Here is a 15,807-nt window from a genome sequence, read left to right as displayed (position 1 = left end):
TCTCGTTCTACCGCCTTCGTATCTCCAGAAAAGGTTCATTTGCGGATTAATACCTTTCAAATATTTGAACGTCTGTATCATATCACCCCTGTTTCTCCTTTCCTCCAGGGTACACATGTTCAGGTCAGCAAGTCTCTCTTCATACGTCTTGGAACGCAAATCCCATACCATTCTCGTAGCTTTTCTTTGCACCGCTTTGAATCTTTTTACATCCTTAGCAAGATACGGCTTCTAAAACTGAACACAATACTCCAGATGGGGTCTCACCAACGACTTATACAGGGGCATCAACACTCCCTTTCTTCTGCTGGTCACACCTTTCTCTATACAGCCCAACAACCTTCTAGATACAGCCACCACCTTGTCACACTGTTTCGTCGCCTTCAAATCCTCAGATACTATCACCCCAAGATCCCTCTCCCCGTCCATACCTATCAGACTCTCGCCGCCTAACACATACGTCTCCTGTGGATTTCTATTCCCTAAGTGCATCACTTTGCATTTCTTGGCATTGGAGAACCAATACATCCTTGATTTTTAACCCAGAGGTTGATGGGCTGGCTGACTATAGTGGAACTAAAGAAGATGGTGGCAAGGTTGAAGAAAAGGAAGATTTGTCTCTTCCGGATGCTGTCATGGAATTCTGCCACCCGTCAGATGAAGAGCTTCTACTTGGCTGCCTACCACTGTGACTGGTGCTGTAAAACTGTTACTGGTGCTGTATGCCCAAGATCTGGGTGGATGTCGAAGCAGTTCGTGTGGCAGGGTCCAGTGGCTACCACAACTTATTTGCCCCACCGATGCTCTAATGTTTTGGAGCCTTGCCCATCTGGAGCGAGCTTCTGGGTTACTTGGGACAGTTTCTGGAACCCTGGGTGTTAGTGGCAGATGCTGAATCAGGCATGATTGAGCTGAGGGGGACAGTATGTGAGGGAGTCTATAAGACTCTGCCACTTCCCCTTAAGAATACTCCCTCACAGTCTCGGGGCCACCTTAAAACCCCTAGATCTGTCCAATGAGATTGGAGGTGGAACCAAGAAGGCATGACCCAGGAACTATAGAAGGCCAGGCCAGAGCTAGGCTAAGGAGACCCAGAGGGAAGCAACAACACCCACTGAAGATGGCCTACCTGAATGTAATGGTTGCAGTTTCTCAGCTTCAGGGTGAAGGCAAGTTCAGCGTGGAACCTGGAATAATTTGTTTTGACCTTGCTGGCTGCACGCCAGCCTTGTGTGCTTGCCTAGAGACTGCTGGTAACTCTGGATCCAGGGACCAGGCCAGAAACTAGTAAGAATTGCTGCTGAGAGAGAGACATTAATGTATGAGGGGCCCTGCAGCATATTTACAGAACCAGTTTGATTCCTCCCTCCCTGTGACGTGAATTGGAGCCCTTTCCTGATACATTTAATAAATATTATTTCTTCTTACTGCAACTTGTTGAGTATGTATGGCTTGTCTTACCTGGTCCCACAGCCCACCCTCACTCATGATACCATATCATATAGTTTAACAATTAAGCTATGCACGTAACTGGCAGTATTCTTAAATATGTGTGCACAGTTTTGTGTGCTAAGGGCCTTATTCTATAAAGGTTATGCTCCTAAATTTAAGCTCTAAAATAGTTTAAGCTCTTAATTTAGGAGCATAAATTTTAGGAGCATAACCTTTTATAGAATAAGGCTCTTAAGTGCAAAAATGGACACACAATTATAGAACTGGGGGGGAGGGGTAAAAGGCATGTAAATGGTAGTGCCCCAGTTTATAGAATTATCTGTCATATCCTTATCGTTTGAATAGGATGGATTAGGGCAGTATTTTTCAACGCAAGGCCAAGGGGCCAATACTGTCTACCACAGATCTCTGGGGTGGCCCCCATTGTCTTTCTAGGTTTTGTTCCTGCTACTCTGTCTCTCTACCCAGGTTCAGGAAAGGGAAAAGGGATGGGGGTGGGGGGGGAAGAGCCACATGCTTGAAGGATGAGAATGCATTTGGGAATGCTCACAATCTTGAGGATACCTCCAATGAAGTTTGAAGGTGGGCTGGTGGGAATGGATGTCATCGACACACATTGATTAGTAGTCTCGTGGCCCCACATGGGAAGATATTTGATGGATTTCCTTCAACTCATTAGAATCCAAAGTGGCCCCAGTTGAAAAATTTATTAAGACCACTGGATTAGGATGACAACAGAACAGGTTATTGCTTTGTTTTCTAAAGTACAAACATATTTTTATAAAACTTGCATTCAACAAATGTAAGTGTTAAGTTTTTAAGCTTTTAAAAACTATAAAGAAGGAGGCTAACTTTAACTGTATGTTTGAAGTAAGAAATCCCTTATCATATACAGGGTGAAGAAATGCTGGAGTGTTATTTATTTATTTATTTTAAGCATATTTTTGACAACTGAAATTAGATTTCTCTTGGAGCAGCTAGGAATTGAGAACACGGTGAATGGTCTCATGGCCTTTGTTTTCCCTTTCCATCTTCATCATCTCCATGACAATGAGACCTATCATGACTATATAAATTAATGCATTGGGTATGATAAGAAGAAAGAAGTGGTATGCTGAGAAGGGGTAGGAGCTCTTGGGAGCCCTTTTGCTAAATTAGTTTATGATCAAGAGTGTTTCACCTAATGGAGAGTAGCGGGTGGGCATCTCTTGATCAAAATTTAAGAGCACATTACTAAACCTCAAGAGCCACCTGGATATTATTTCCACATCCTAGATAATTTGACAGAAAGTGTTCTTCTATTGCACATTTAGAAATCTTGCTATACACATTATATTCACTCCATTTTTGCTCCTGTTCACCTCCTTATCACATATAGAGAGAAACAGAAAAAATGTCTGAAAAAGACCATATGGCTTATCCAGTCTGCAGATCCATAGACACTATTAATCTCTACTACCCTCTGTGCCTATCGCATGCTTTCTTGAATTCAGATACAGTCCTCGTCTCCACCCAGTAGTGTGGTAAGGGTAGGGCAGGAGGGGAGGCAAACTGCCCTGGGCACCATCTTAGCAGGGGCACCAGTGATTCCAGCTTCTGCTGACACACTGCTGATTCTAGTTCCATCCACCAAAACAGAAAACCCAGCCATCATCATAGGTAACAGTTTTAATAATGATCTCTAGATGCAGGGTGCACTCCCTTCAATCTCTGCTGCTGCAGTATGTATCTGGCCTCTGGGAAACCAACAGTCATTAGAAAACAGTGCAAGGCCTCCTAGCCATGTGTGCACTGACTCTGCAGCATCCTGCCCCTCCCCCAAGACTCAGACTTCCTGTTTCTGTGAAAAGTGGAATGCCTCCAGAGTCCACAGCGGAGAGGTCCTGTTGCCCATTGATCATTACCATCACTGCTGCATCTATGATCCAGTGGCAGGGGCTGGTGAGGCTGCTGGGAACTTAAGAGAAAGGAGGTGCTGCAGGGTAAGGAGGATTTGGAGGAGAGCTAGAGAAGGTGCATCAGTGGGAATTTGGGAAAGACCTACTTGAAAGATGATAAGGGCATTTTCGAAAGGGACGTCCAAGTTGTGATTTGGACGTCCTTGCAAAATGGTGAAAACCAGCGGCAGGGAAACCCGTATTTTCGAAACAAGATGGACGTCCATCTTTTGCTTCGAAAATACAGTCAGAGACATCCAACTCCTTAAATTTGGACGTCCCTAGACATGGACGTTTCTGACTTTCGGCGATTTTCGAAACCAAAGATGTCCATGTCAAAATCGTCCTAATGCAAGCCATTTGGGCATGGGAGGAGCCATCATTTGTAGTGCATTGCTCCCCCTTACGTGCCAGGACACCAACCGGGCACCCTAGGGGGCACTGAAGTGGACTTCATAAATTGCTCCCAGGTACATAGCTCCCTTACCTTGTGTGCTGAGCCCCCCAAATCCCACTACCAAAACTGTACACTATTACCATAGCCCTTATGGGTGAAAGGGGGAGGGGGCACCTATATGTGAGTACAGTGGGTTTGTGGTGGGGTTTGGAGAGCTCGCTGTTTCCTCCACAAATGTAACAGGTAGGGGGGGTATGGGCTTGGGCCCGCCTGTCTGAAGTGCACTGCAGTACCCACTAAAACTGCTCCAGGGACCTGCATGTGCTGTCATGGACCTGAGTATAACATCTGAGGCTGGCATGACATATTTTTAAAGATGTTTTTTGAGGGTGGGAAGGGGTTAGCGACCACTGGGGGAGTAACAGGAGGTTAGTAGTAGTAGTAGTCATCCCCGATTCTCTCCGGTGGTCATGTGATCATTTCGGGCACCTTTTTGTGCCTTAGTTGTAATAAAAACATATCCGGGTGAAAACGTCCAAGTGTTTGTCAGGGACATCCTTGTTCTTTTCAATTATGGGTCAAGGACGACCAAGTGTTAGGCACCCCCAAGTTCCACCTTCGCTATACCTCCGACAAGCCCCTTGAACTTTGGCCGTCCTTGTGATGGTGTGCAGTTGGAGACGTCCTAAATCAGGTTTTGATTATACCAATTTGGACGTCCCTGGGAGAAGGACGTCCATCTTCCATTTTATATCGAAAGATGGGCGTCCTTCTCTGTCGAAAATGAGCCCAATAGTAGTCCATTATGAATAAAGTCTGTGCAGACCTTATTTTATTAAAATAAGACTTATGTAGCCTTTTTAAGAAAAACATTTTTGAACACTACATGTTTTTCCTTGTGTATGTATCTCATTTAACCTTCTGGATAAGCCATGAACATTATTATTATTTTGGTGTTGCGTAACATGTTCTGTCAGTGCTTTTATATAATACTAGTAAAAAAGGCCCGTTTCTGACACAAATGAAACGGGCGCTAGCAAGGTTTTCCTCGGAGTGTGTATGTTTGAGAGAGTGTGTGCGACTGCATATCTGAGACAGTGAGTGTGAGAGAGAGAGAAAGTGTGTTTCACACAGATACAGTGTGTGTGAGACAGAGAGTGTGTGTGTGAGAGAGTATGTGTGCAATACACAGACTCTCTATGAGCAGCCACCCATGTCCAGCCACCCACCTCTCTCCTATGCCCCCCCTCAGCCACCCTTCTCTATGCCCTGCCCCCCTCCAGCCACCCATGTCCAGCGACTGTCCTCTCTCCCCCTGCCCCCCCCCCCAGCTACCCATGTCCAGGGACTCTCCTCTCTCCCCTCCAGCCACCCAGGTTGTCCAGCGAATGCTTCAGGGCAGGAAGGAAAGATCCCCAGTCTTGCCTGCCGGCGCTGACCCTTGCTGGATCGCTCTTCAAAATGGCCACTGAGACTTCCAGCAGCGGCCTCGCGAGACTTCTGCTGTTTTTTTTAATTGATCTTGGGTGTTGAGAGGGGCTGAAAGAGAGATTTCTATTTTTAGGATAAACTATCTTTTGAAACTCTTTGCTTGAGATATATATTTTAATGCTCTTCAATTTATGTGGGGTAAATAATGTGGTGATTCAGTTTTGTCTTATTCTGACACTAGTTGAGTCACATCCAAGACTGGTTATAATTATGGCTAATATGGTATTTTACTTAAATATTTTATTCCATGGCTGTTTTGCTTGGGTCAATATTATTATTATTTATTTATTTATTTTTACAACCATTTAGAAGTTGGTCTTAGAGAGATGACGTGTTGATGAGATCATAGGATTTCTATTTTTGTAGCGAGCATGTGTCATTTTTTTAAAAACCCATTAAGAAAGGGGGCAATAAACCTTACTTGTGGGTAAGATTTAAACCCAGGAGAACTAATAATTTCTCTCGTTTTGTATAGCATATAATACACAGTTTTAGCATAGTGCTGTGTGGTCAGTTTGTAAGAATATGCACTATTCTTACATCTGTGATTTTTGATATATTTTATGTCAACTGTCCAGTCTGTTATAGCTTTGTTTGTTTGATCAATGTAGCACCTGCCAATTTGATCTGATATTATAAATAAAGGCATGGCACATAAGTTACAGCACCCTTGGTTATTAATCACCTCTTGGCCACATCATTTTTAAACTTTTTGTCTACATCAATATGTTTACTTTTAATTAGTATGGCACTGATATAGTACTGTGTTTATCAATCAAGGCTGCTAAGAAATGCTTTTTATGTTAAGCATAAATTATCTTTGGGAACAGGGCCCTAAGTGTCTTTGGACTTATGTGGAGTACATTGCGATATGATGTGGTGGTTCATCTTTGATTTTTTTTTGTTTGTTTATAATGATGCTCTAAGGGCCCTATTTACTAAGGTACATTAGCATTTTTAACGTGCCTACAATTAGTGTATGTGCTAACCGTGTAGGTGCCTATAACACGGCTTAGTAAACGGGGCCCTAACTGTCTTTGGGCTTATGTGGAATATATTGTGATTTGATGTGGTGGTGGTGGTTCATCTCTGTTTTATTTTTTATGTCAGTCGAGTTACAATTAAAGATTGTTATAATTGTGGCCAGTGTGGTGGTTTACCTTATTTTTTTTTTCCAAGGTTTGTTTGGATCCCAAACTGTTTTTTTTTCCCCACAGCTAGATTTGGATGATGTTAACAGGATTATGTGTTGATGACACCAGGTTTCCTTTTTATGTTGGCATTGCACATGTACTACATTTTTTTTAAAGTTTTCTAACAGCTATTGAGAGAGGGTGTGACATTCATCTCTGTGAGAAGTTTTCTTCTAATGAAATATTTTTCTTTTCTTTGAGAGAGAGAGATTTTTTTAAAAACCTTTATGGTTTTATTCAGATCTTTCTAACGTGGCTCATATGCACAAAAGTGTGCCTATAAAAGCAATTCAAACTGTGGTTTTTGGAATGTTTTATTTGATATCTCATTTGCTGCCTGCTTGGTCAGATACAGTTTTGTGCAATTAATATATCATGTACTGATTTTGATTTGATAAGAATATAGGTATGGCGCACATCTGTATGATTCAGCATACCCTTGTTTTTTTCAACAGTAATGGCACTTGTGGTTTTGTATCACTTGGTGATACTAATTTTTGAATTTGTATTAATATTTGTTTTTCTAGCAGCAGTAGTCTGATATCGTTTTATTTCTTTGTTTTCTTACTGACTGGGTGGACCAAACCTCACTTTAATACATCTATTTTAAAATGTGTTTGTCTGTGTTGTGTTATTGGCATCTAATGACTTATTTTCTGTTGATGATGCTGACAAATAATGGAATCATGTTTACTTTGTAAAAATGCTGTTGGTACAATTTGTCTGTTAGAAAATTTCTAGAATTATTCATTGAATATAGGCCAGACAATGTTTTATTTGAATTTTGTATTTTATTGTGGCTTATCTTGTAGGTGCATTTGCTAAAATCTGTGTATATATTTATGATTTTACTGTCTTTACTTACCTCTTTGTTTACTAAGCTATGCGCAATGCTGACACATTCAAAGTGAACACAGCCCATTCAAAGTGAATGGGCTGTATCTGCATTAGTGCACTTCCAGCCACTAGCATAGCTTAGTAAATAAAGAGGTTAATGTCCTTTGTTTTGGATCTTTTTTTTTAAATTTGTCATTAGTTTGTGATAAATTGCACATAGTGATTATTTGATATTTTTTAAGTAGAGGAGTGTGGTAGCCGTGTTAGTCCACTCTTAAGGTTATCAATAGAAATCAAACAAAATAAAACATGGAAAAGAAAATAAGATGATACCTTTTTTTATTGGACATAACTTAATACATTTCTTGATTAGCTTTCGAAGGTTGCCCTTCTTCCTCAGATCGGAAATAAGCAAATGTGCTAGCTGATAGTGTATATAAGTGAAAACATTCAAGCATTACTATGACAGTCTGACAGGGTGGGAGGAGGGGGGTGGGTAGGAAGTATGCATGGGTACATCAAAGCATATCATTGATATTCTAACAGGATGGGTATGGATAGGTGAGGGGAGGGTGATCAACAGAGACATTCAGCTTTATGGTTTATAATGGGCTAGGAACCCCAGATCCTTGTTAAGTCCTTTCTGTTAAAATATTCAATCATTCTGACTTCAAAGGTCTTACGTTCTTGTATGGTTTTAAAGTTACCTTTCAGGATTCTCACTGTGAAATCACTGGTACAGTGTCCTGGTCCTGTAAAATGTTGACCAACAGGCGTGGGAACCCTGCTGGCACCAGTATTGTTCATATGATGTCTATGTAAATTGAATCTTGTCTTAAGCATCTGGCCTGTTTCTCCAATATAGCATCCTTTGTTACATTTTTTACACTGAATGATATATACCACATTGGAAGATGAGCAAGTAAAAGATCCCTTTATGCTGAATATCTTTCCTTTGTGGATGACTTTGGGGTCCTGTGAAATATTTTGGCATAGTTTGCAACTGGATAAATTACAGGGAAGTGTGCCCTTCTGTTCCTTTTCAGTCTGTGATGGAAGTTTACTTCTGATTAGCTTGTGTTTTAAATTGGGTGGCTGTCAGAAGGCCAGTACTGGTGGGGATGGGAATATCTCTTTCAGTAATTCATCCTCCTGGAGTATAGGTTGTAGATCTCTTATGATTTTCCTCAGTTTTTCCAGCTCTGGATTGTATGTCACTACAAGCGGGATTCTGTCTGTGGATTTTTTCTTTTTTTACTGTAGCAGATTCTCCCTGGGTGTTTTGAGGGAGGAGGCTTGAATGTTTTCACTTATATACACTGTCAGCTAGCACATTTGCTTATTTCCGATCTGAGGAAGAAGGGCAACCTTCGAAAGCTAATCAAGAAATGTATTAAGTTATGTCCAATAAAAAAGGTATCATCTTATTTTCTTTTCCATGTTTTATTTTGTTTGATTTCTATTGATATTTTTTTTAATTTTGTTTGTTCACAAGAGTTTTTCTCTGCTGATGTCAGTATTCAGGGGCCCTTTTACTAAGCTATGGCAAAAAGTGGCCAGCAGCATTGCAAGCGCATCTTTTGGGCGTGCACTGTCCAGTTTTTGCCACATCCTGGAAAAATGGCCCTTTTTTTAAAGGGGCCGGAAAACGGACGTGTGGCAAAATAAAAAAAAAACACGCGTCCATTTTCAGCCTGAGACCTTACCGCCACCCATTGACTTTGCGGTAAGGTCTCACTCGCTACCTGGGCGGTAGGCATGCACTAAATTCAGAATTACCACCAGGGACATACAGTGGCTCGGCGGTAATGCCGATTTGGTGTGCGCTGAACGCTCGTAGACCCTTACACACCTTTTGTAGGGCCCCTCTTTTTTTTATATTGAAGGAACAGATGGTAAAACATTTGGTTTTATACCTGAGTGTTTATATTTTTATATCCTTATCATATTTTTTTACTTTGTCTTTTGTTGTATTGTATGTTGATAAATGTCTATAGACTCCTGAAGCAGGTGACTGCCAAAACTTGTCCAAGTCAGGCCTGTCTTCAGTAAAGTTCTGTTTGGGTATAACACTGGCTGTCATTTCTTCCTTGGGCCACCTCTGTTGCTTGTTTTGCTTTATTTCTATTGATTCTGCAGAGGTTTTACTTCTGCTTTTCCTTGGTGCACCCATGGAGTACCTGCCCCAGCTCGGCATTCACATGCTTGTTGGGATAGTAGCTTGGTTTGTACCTTACAGGAGTCAGGCTCTCACTGCCTCCTGACCGCCCTGTTCCAATGAAGGCTGTTGCAGGGTATCTTCATCTGAACTTCAGTAGCAGTGGGGGAGGCTGCGGGGGCAGACTGCCTGCCCTGGGCGCCATCTTCCCTTACTATGCCACTGTCTCTACTGTCTCCTCTCGGAGTTTGGTCCACATCTCCACTACTCTGTCTGAAAAGAAGTATTTCCTTAGCCCCTTTACCTTTATTCTATGCCCCCTTATTCCATAGCTTCTCATTAATTGAAAGAGACCCTCCTCCTCCTATGCATTTATGCCACAGAGGTGTTTTAGAAGTCTCATATCATATTTCCCCTTTCCTGCTTTTCTTTCAAAATGCACACAGTAAGATCTTTAAGTCTGTCCCCATACTCCCATAGTTATTTTATATGGGCTTTTCTATCAGCAACAAGTTGGAGTGCATCAAATTTTAAAGTCTTTGAACCCTTTGGGATTGTACTAGAATATGAATTATTTCCTCCATGCTTGAGGTGAAAGCAGTTCTCATCTCACAGCTTTTATTGCTCCTTATTACACAGTCCATCTGACTGTGTCACTGATCCCTTTGCTTTATTACCACAGAATTGGATGCTTTCCTGTAAGACTTGCAAATGTTGTAATAAGATCTGTCTAGCAGCACAGCTGTTTGCTTTTCCCTTACTACTGCTAATGTGCAGTTTTCCTTTTGAGGTTAAATCTACCAGTCACACTAAAGGGTTTTAATCTTGGTTTGTCAACGTTTTCTCATTTGTGATCTGAAGTAGGGTTACCTTTGAAGAAAGCTAATTAAAAAAAAATGTATTGTTAGTCTGGACTATTATCGTCTTTTCTCTGTCTAGTTTTATTTCTATTTATTACCTCGATATGTGAAAAACCTTTAGTATATTGGGTTCCAAATAAGGCCATTTAGCTATGAATAGGCTGCAGAGTTTAGCTAGTAACCAAAGCAATGATCCTAACCAGGGTCACTTAACCAGTAAGCAACAGGGATCAAGTCATACAGGGGGTTCTTTTACCAGGCTGCAGTTCACACACGCTGAGGCCCCCTTTTTACCACAGTATGTAAAAGGCTGTATTTTGTTTTTCTTAAATGCTAAGAAATGGCCCTGCGACAAGTGAGCCACTTACTGCGCAGCCATTTTGGAGGGGCGCACTTACTGCTACCCATTGAAGTAGCGGTAAGGGCTCCTATGCTAACCTAAGCGGAGATTGGGTGGCAGAGCCGGTAAGGGGGGGGGGTGGGCTGGTGGTTGGGAGGCGGGGCTAGTGCTGGACAGACTTCTACAGTCTGTGCTGTGAAAATGGCAGGTACTAATCAAGATCAGGTATACACAAAAAGTAGCACATATGAGTTATCTTGTTGGGCAGACTGGATGGACAGTGCAGGTCTTTCTCTGCCATCATCTACTATGTTACTATGTTAGTCAGTAACTGGGCAGCACATGGCACTGCCTGATTACCACCGGGTAAACATCAGCAACGGAAATGGCACGCACAGGGGTTGGGAACTACCACTGGGTTGCTACGGTAGTCTGGCGGTAGTTGCTGATTAGCGAGTGGTAAGCCTGTGTTGGGCTTACCGCCGCTTCGTAAAAGACCCCCAGAATAACATAGTAACATGTTACATGTTAGCACATAAAGACTAGTTGACCCCATCCTGCCTGCCCAATCCTTATCCACATTACTCTCACTAAGGATATATCCTAACTGATCAGAACTGCTGAACTACTAAATCACTCAGTTCAAGTAAGGAGTCTTTTGGCCAGTCCTTGATTTTGAGCTTAATGTAAATCCCTGCTCTACTCTTATAACTGTTACTAAAACAGATGAAAAAGGCAGGCAGTTCCCCTTACATCACATTGACTGGTGGAGACCTCGGGTCCAAATCAGCAGGTAGCTAACACATATGCATGCCTCAGAGCAGGTGTAAACTTCAAAGGGGAAAGTTTTTTTTTTAAAATATAGATGTATTGCCATTGGGAAATATTTATTTTTATGAATTTATTTATTGCATTTGTATCCCACATTTTCCCACTTATTTTCAGGCTCAATGTGGCTTACATAGTTTTGTTATGACATTATCATTTCAGGATATCGCATACAATTAGTAATGTGCAGGGATTAAGTAAGGGTAGAAAGAAGGAAGTGAATCTGGTAAGTGTAGAAGGTGGACTTTCATAACTGGGTGGGTTGGTGATGTGGATTATTGAGGCCATATGTTCTCTTTGTAGGCCTTGTTGAAGAAATATGTCTTCTTTAATAAACAGGGCCATTAGCATTTAATGCATGCTAATTCCTTTAACGCACATTAAGGCCATAATGCTGTTTGATGAATTCCACCCTTAACCAAGTACGAGACCCCTACCCAGTTAAATCATATTAAATATCAACCCCATAGTATTTTTTGCTCCATTCAAACCATGCCAGACTAGCAGCATTGTAAAATTGATTTTTAAACTCATATACTTTGTAGGAAAGAACATATTTTCTAATAAATAAAAAAAATTATCGCATAGAAGGGTAGCAAGGTTAGCTCATTGCAATTTATAAAAAGAAACCAACTGAGCCCTGTTAATTTAGACTGAATTGATAATGGTCAGGAGTTAAATATGTGATTTCTCAAGTGAACTCTGTCTTCAGCTGAATACTTTTGATCTCATGTGATTCATGAGTGGCTGGATGCTAGAAGACCTGTGGTGACTTTTGTGCTATGCATTGACCAGGAAAACAATTTGACTCATGGAGATAATTCTCAGGGCAAAGAATAATTTTAAATCCCCTGTGTTCCTCAGATTTGCTTAAGAAGTGTGTAGTAACATACTGCCATTCTTCAGTAGCCAAAACTAAAACAGTCAAATTTTATTTCTAAAGCTTACACTACTTGCCTTCTCCGGAAAGCAACCTGAATTCAGTATATATATATTTTTTTCACTAACACCACATCACTTTCTTAAATTTAATACTTAAACACAGTAAGGGCAGTTTTGTCAGCTTAAAATCCCCTGCGCCCTGGGTATACATTTTCTTCTCTCGTCACCCAAAAATCTAGTTGCATCATTTACATCTTGGCTTTTTTTGTTTTTTTTTCAGAAGCCAGAGGATGTTTGTCTTTTTAATCAAGACTTGATTAAGAAACGTCTGTGATTGGTTAATGAGCCTGATTAGTATTCATTTTGTCATTGGCTAATAGAGATGTACAGGTCACTATCGTATATCATTTAGGGTCCCTTTTACTAAAGTGCGATGAAATTTTGGCTTAGCATATTTTGATTTTTTTCCATGAGCTAAGCCCAGATAAAAATCTCCTAATAAGTGCAATGTTATAAAAATGTTTTAATGCAGGTCATACAGCTAATGTCATTACTGCACGACACCTGCTTACAGTTAACATGGGAGCACGTAGTAATCATAACATGCTAGCTGGATAAAGTGGGAACACCCACTCTCCTTGACAAACTACCTTCTAAAAATAATTTAAGAAAATAACTAACATGTGGGTTAGCAGGTTCAAATAGGCAAATTACTTCAAAACTCCTGTTAGTGTGTGCTAGCAGCACATTAAGGACCAGATTCTCTATAACTCACCTAGAGATCCACACTGAAATCAAGATGTATTCTATAACAACGCGCATAACTTAAATGGCTTAAGCTAATCAGTAGTTTTTATAGCAATAGTGAGCACTAATTGGCAATAATTAGAATTTACGTGCTAAGAGTATTCTGTAATGAACTGCGCCTAACTTCTCATGCGCACAGTTCAAAAGTGGCATGGCTATGGGTGGAGAAATGGGCGTTTGTGGGTGTTCCTAACTTTACACATGTTAGAATATGGCCCAATGCGCAAGGATTTATGCCATGTTTTTGTTGGTGTAAATGGACATTCATAGTTTTAGGTGCTGGAATATCAACTAAGCGTATTCTAAATACCACGCCTAAATCTAGGCATCTCTTATAGAATACGCTTAGGCAGGAATGTTTACCAGACTGATTTTTTAGGTGCCATATATATAGAATCTGTCTCTAAGGGCTTAACACCCTTTAGTAAAAGGACCCCTTAATTTATTTTATTTATTGGGATTTATGTTTTGAACTTTTTTTATTGGAAGCCATAAAACAATCCAGAAACAAATTATTCATTGTACAACTAATATATCATGGCAACATTGAACTAATAGCATTTGGGACCCTCCAGTACCAACCCACTCTCTTCACACCTGTAAACACCATGATGAGCAAAGTGCCTGAGACACAGCAAGCAAATTTATTGGGATTTATTTACTGCTTTTTTTGAAGAAATTCACTCAAGGCAGTGTGCAATAAAAGTCAGTCAAACATAGGCAATAGATATAAGCTGTAAAAATATGATACAAGGTATGGCATAGTGTGCTACATTACAATGCCAACACAATACACAAAATATTTTAGTAGACAGCATAGGGTGTAAGCAAAGATGGAACATATGGTTAGATAAGGTAGAGTAACAGGGGTTAGAAAATAAGGGAACTAATTTAAAGAAAGTTGCAAATGAAGTCAGAAAGGTGCTTGAGTATTTTCTCAGCTAGGGCAGCAGTATGTGCAGCTGGTGTTATTTCTCTTGTGTGTGACTAGCAAGTTAGTTACTTCTTCTGTTAAAGGCCTGGGCGAGAGTTACTTCTTCCATTAAAGGATGAATCAAGCTTTCACCTGCTTCCTGAAGTTTTGTGTTAAGCAAAGTCTTTCAGGGAATATATTCCACTATCACATTGTGTGATGTCCTTTGAAGAGGGTGTGGTTATATATACTCCTTGAGAGGACCTTAGTGATCCTGTACAAGTACTCTCAGCCATTTTCTTTAAGGGCCTTGAAGATCGGACATAGAATTTTTAATTTAGCCCAATATCATATTGTTAGCTAGTGAAGTTTTCACAAAAATGATGTGACATTCACAACCTTCTATTACTCTTGCTGCACCATTCTGAATCAACTGGAACTGGTGCAGACCCTTTGTCATCAGACCAGTGTAGAGTGCATTACAGTAATTAGTCTTGATGTTATCATGGCATTCACAACTGTGGCAATGTAAGGAGAGAGGCAGTGTAGATGTTGCAAATGATAGAAGCAGCTCTTTAAGGTTGCTTAGTTTGGGGGGATCAGTATAAATGTTGGTGTAACAGTTGGTGATATAAGCATCTTGTCACAATTTGTTTTTTGAAAGTTTACCATTACCCAGGTTGAATTTCAACAGTCTCGTAGGCTATAGGCTCCAAGAGTGAAATGGTAAGAATGAATGTCTTCCATTTAGTTTCCTTTGAAGCCAGCAGTTGACCATGTTGCTTTGATGGCCTAGCTATAAAACAGGGGCCTGGCATTTTCTATCTTTCAGAAGTACACTGTAAAAAAATGTGGGCATGTTTTATACCCTCAACTGAATATTGTAGCATCTCAACATCTAGATAGGTATTGTAAATATCTTCATACTACTGTACGAATTAACTTTCTGTTATGAAATTGTGAAATGTATGGAACTGTGAAATTACACATCATTTTCTCTTGTCTGTCTTTTAAAATAAACCTTCCTGTTGCTTATGCAGGTCCTAATGCAGGCAAATTGTAAGGTATCTAGGTAAGATATCAGTTACAGGTATTAAATCATTGACATTAATGCTGCACCTTTCTAACATGATCTAGTATGTGCTTCTTTCATCTGGTCTTGAAGAAGGCAATTGTGAAACTTATTCTTAAAAATCCAACTTTTCAATTCTGACCATGCCATTCACCCGAGGGTGTGGACCAAGTATCTGTGTCAATTCGCCGCCCACCCGAAGGTGTGGGCTGAGTAACCATGATCCTTTTTATAATAGATCAAAGCCAAGGCAATAATCCAAAGCCAAGCTGAATCCACAACACCAAGGTAAAAATACAAAGTAAAAGTTAGTTCACATTCTTTCTCTTCCAGAATCCAATGACAGATGGTCCATGATCCTCCACCAGAAAGGTCTCACCTTCAGAAAGGGGCAAGAAGCATCTTCAACATTTTTCAGGTTCAGCAGCCTTGGGGTCTTGCAATGAGTTCAGCTTTCTGGGCAGGGTGAGTTGGGGATTACCTAACAATCCAGCCCATATGGATTCCACAGGGTCTGGAAGAAATTTCCCCCCACTCCAGGGCCCAACAGGGGTCTTTCCTCCCTTTTAAACCCTTATTAAACAGGAATATCCATAGTCTAACTTGCCTATTCAAATCTTATGCTAATGAGTATTCTACC

At 40.6% G+C, this 15,807-nt stretch overlaps 1 protein-coding gene across 2 annotated transcripts in view; it reads left to right on the top strand.

Moving 5' to 3' along the window:
• ZMAT4 (zinc finger matrin-type 4) overlaps window positions 1–15,807 on the top strand; it is a 441,058-nt gene that overhangs the window by 109,035 nt on the left and 316,216 nt on the right. For both annotated transcript variants that reach the window (XM_030201810.1, XM_030201809.1), the window contains exon 2: window positions 15,501–15,632. The gene's annotated coding sequence lies outside the window, so the exon portion shown is untranslated. The remainder of the gene's footprint in view (window positions 1–15,500; window positions 15,633–15,807) is intronic.

Source organism: Microcaecilia unicolor, chromosome 4, assembly GCF_901765095.1.
Source record: "Microcaecilia unicolor chromosome 4, aMicUni1.1, whole genome shotgun sequence".
NCBI lineage: Eukaryota > Metazoa > Chordata > Amphibia > Gymnophiona > Siphonopidae > Microcaecilia > Microcaecilia unicolor.
The sequence above is the reverse complement of the archived record's forward strand: the minus strand, read 5'-3'. Positions and strand labels throughout refer to the sequence as shown.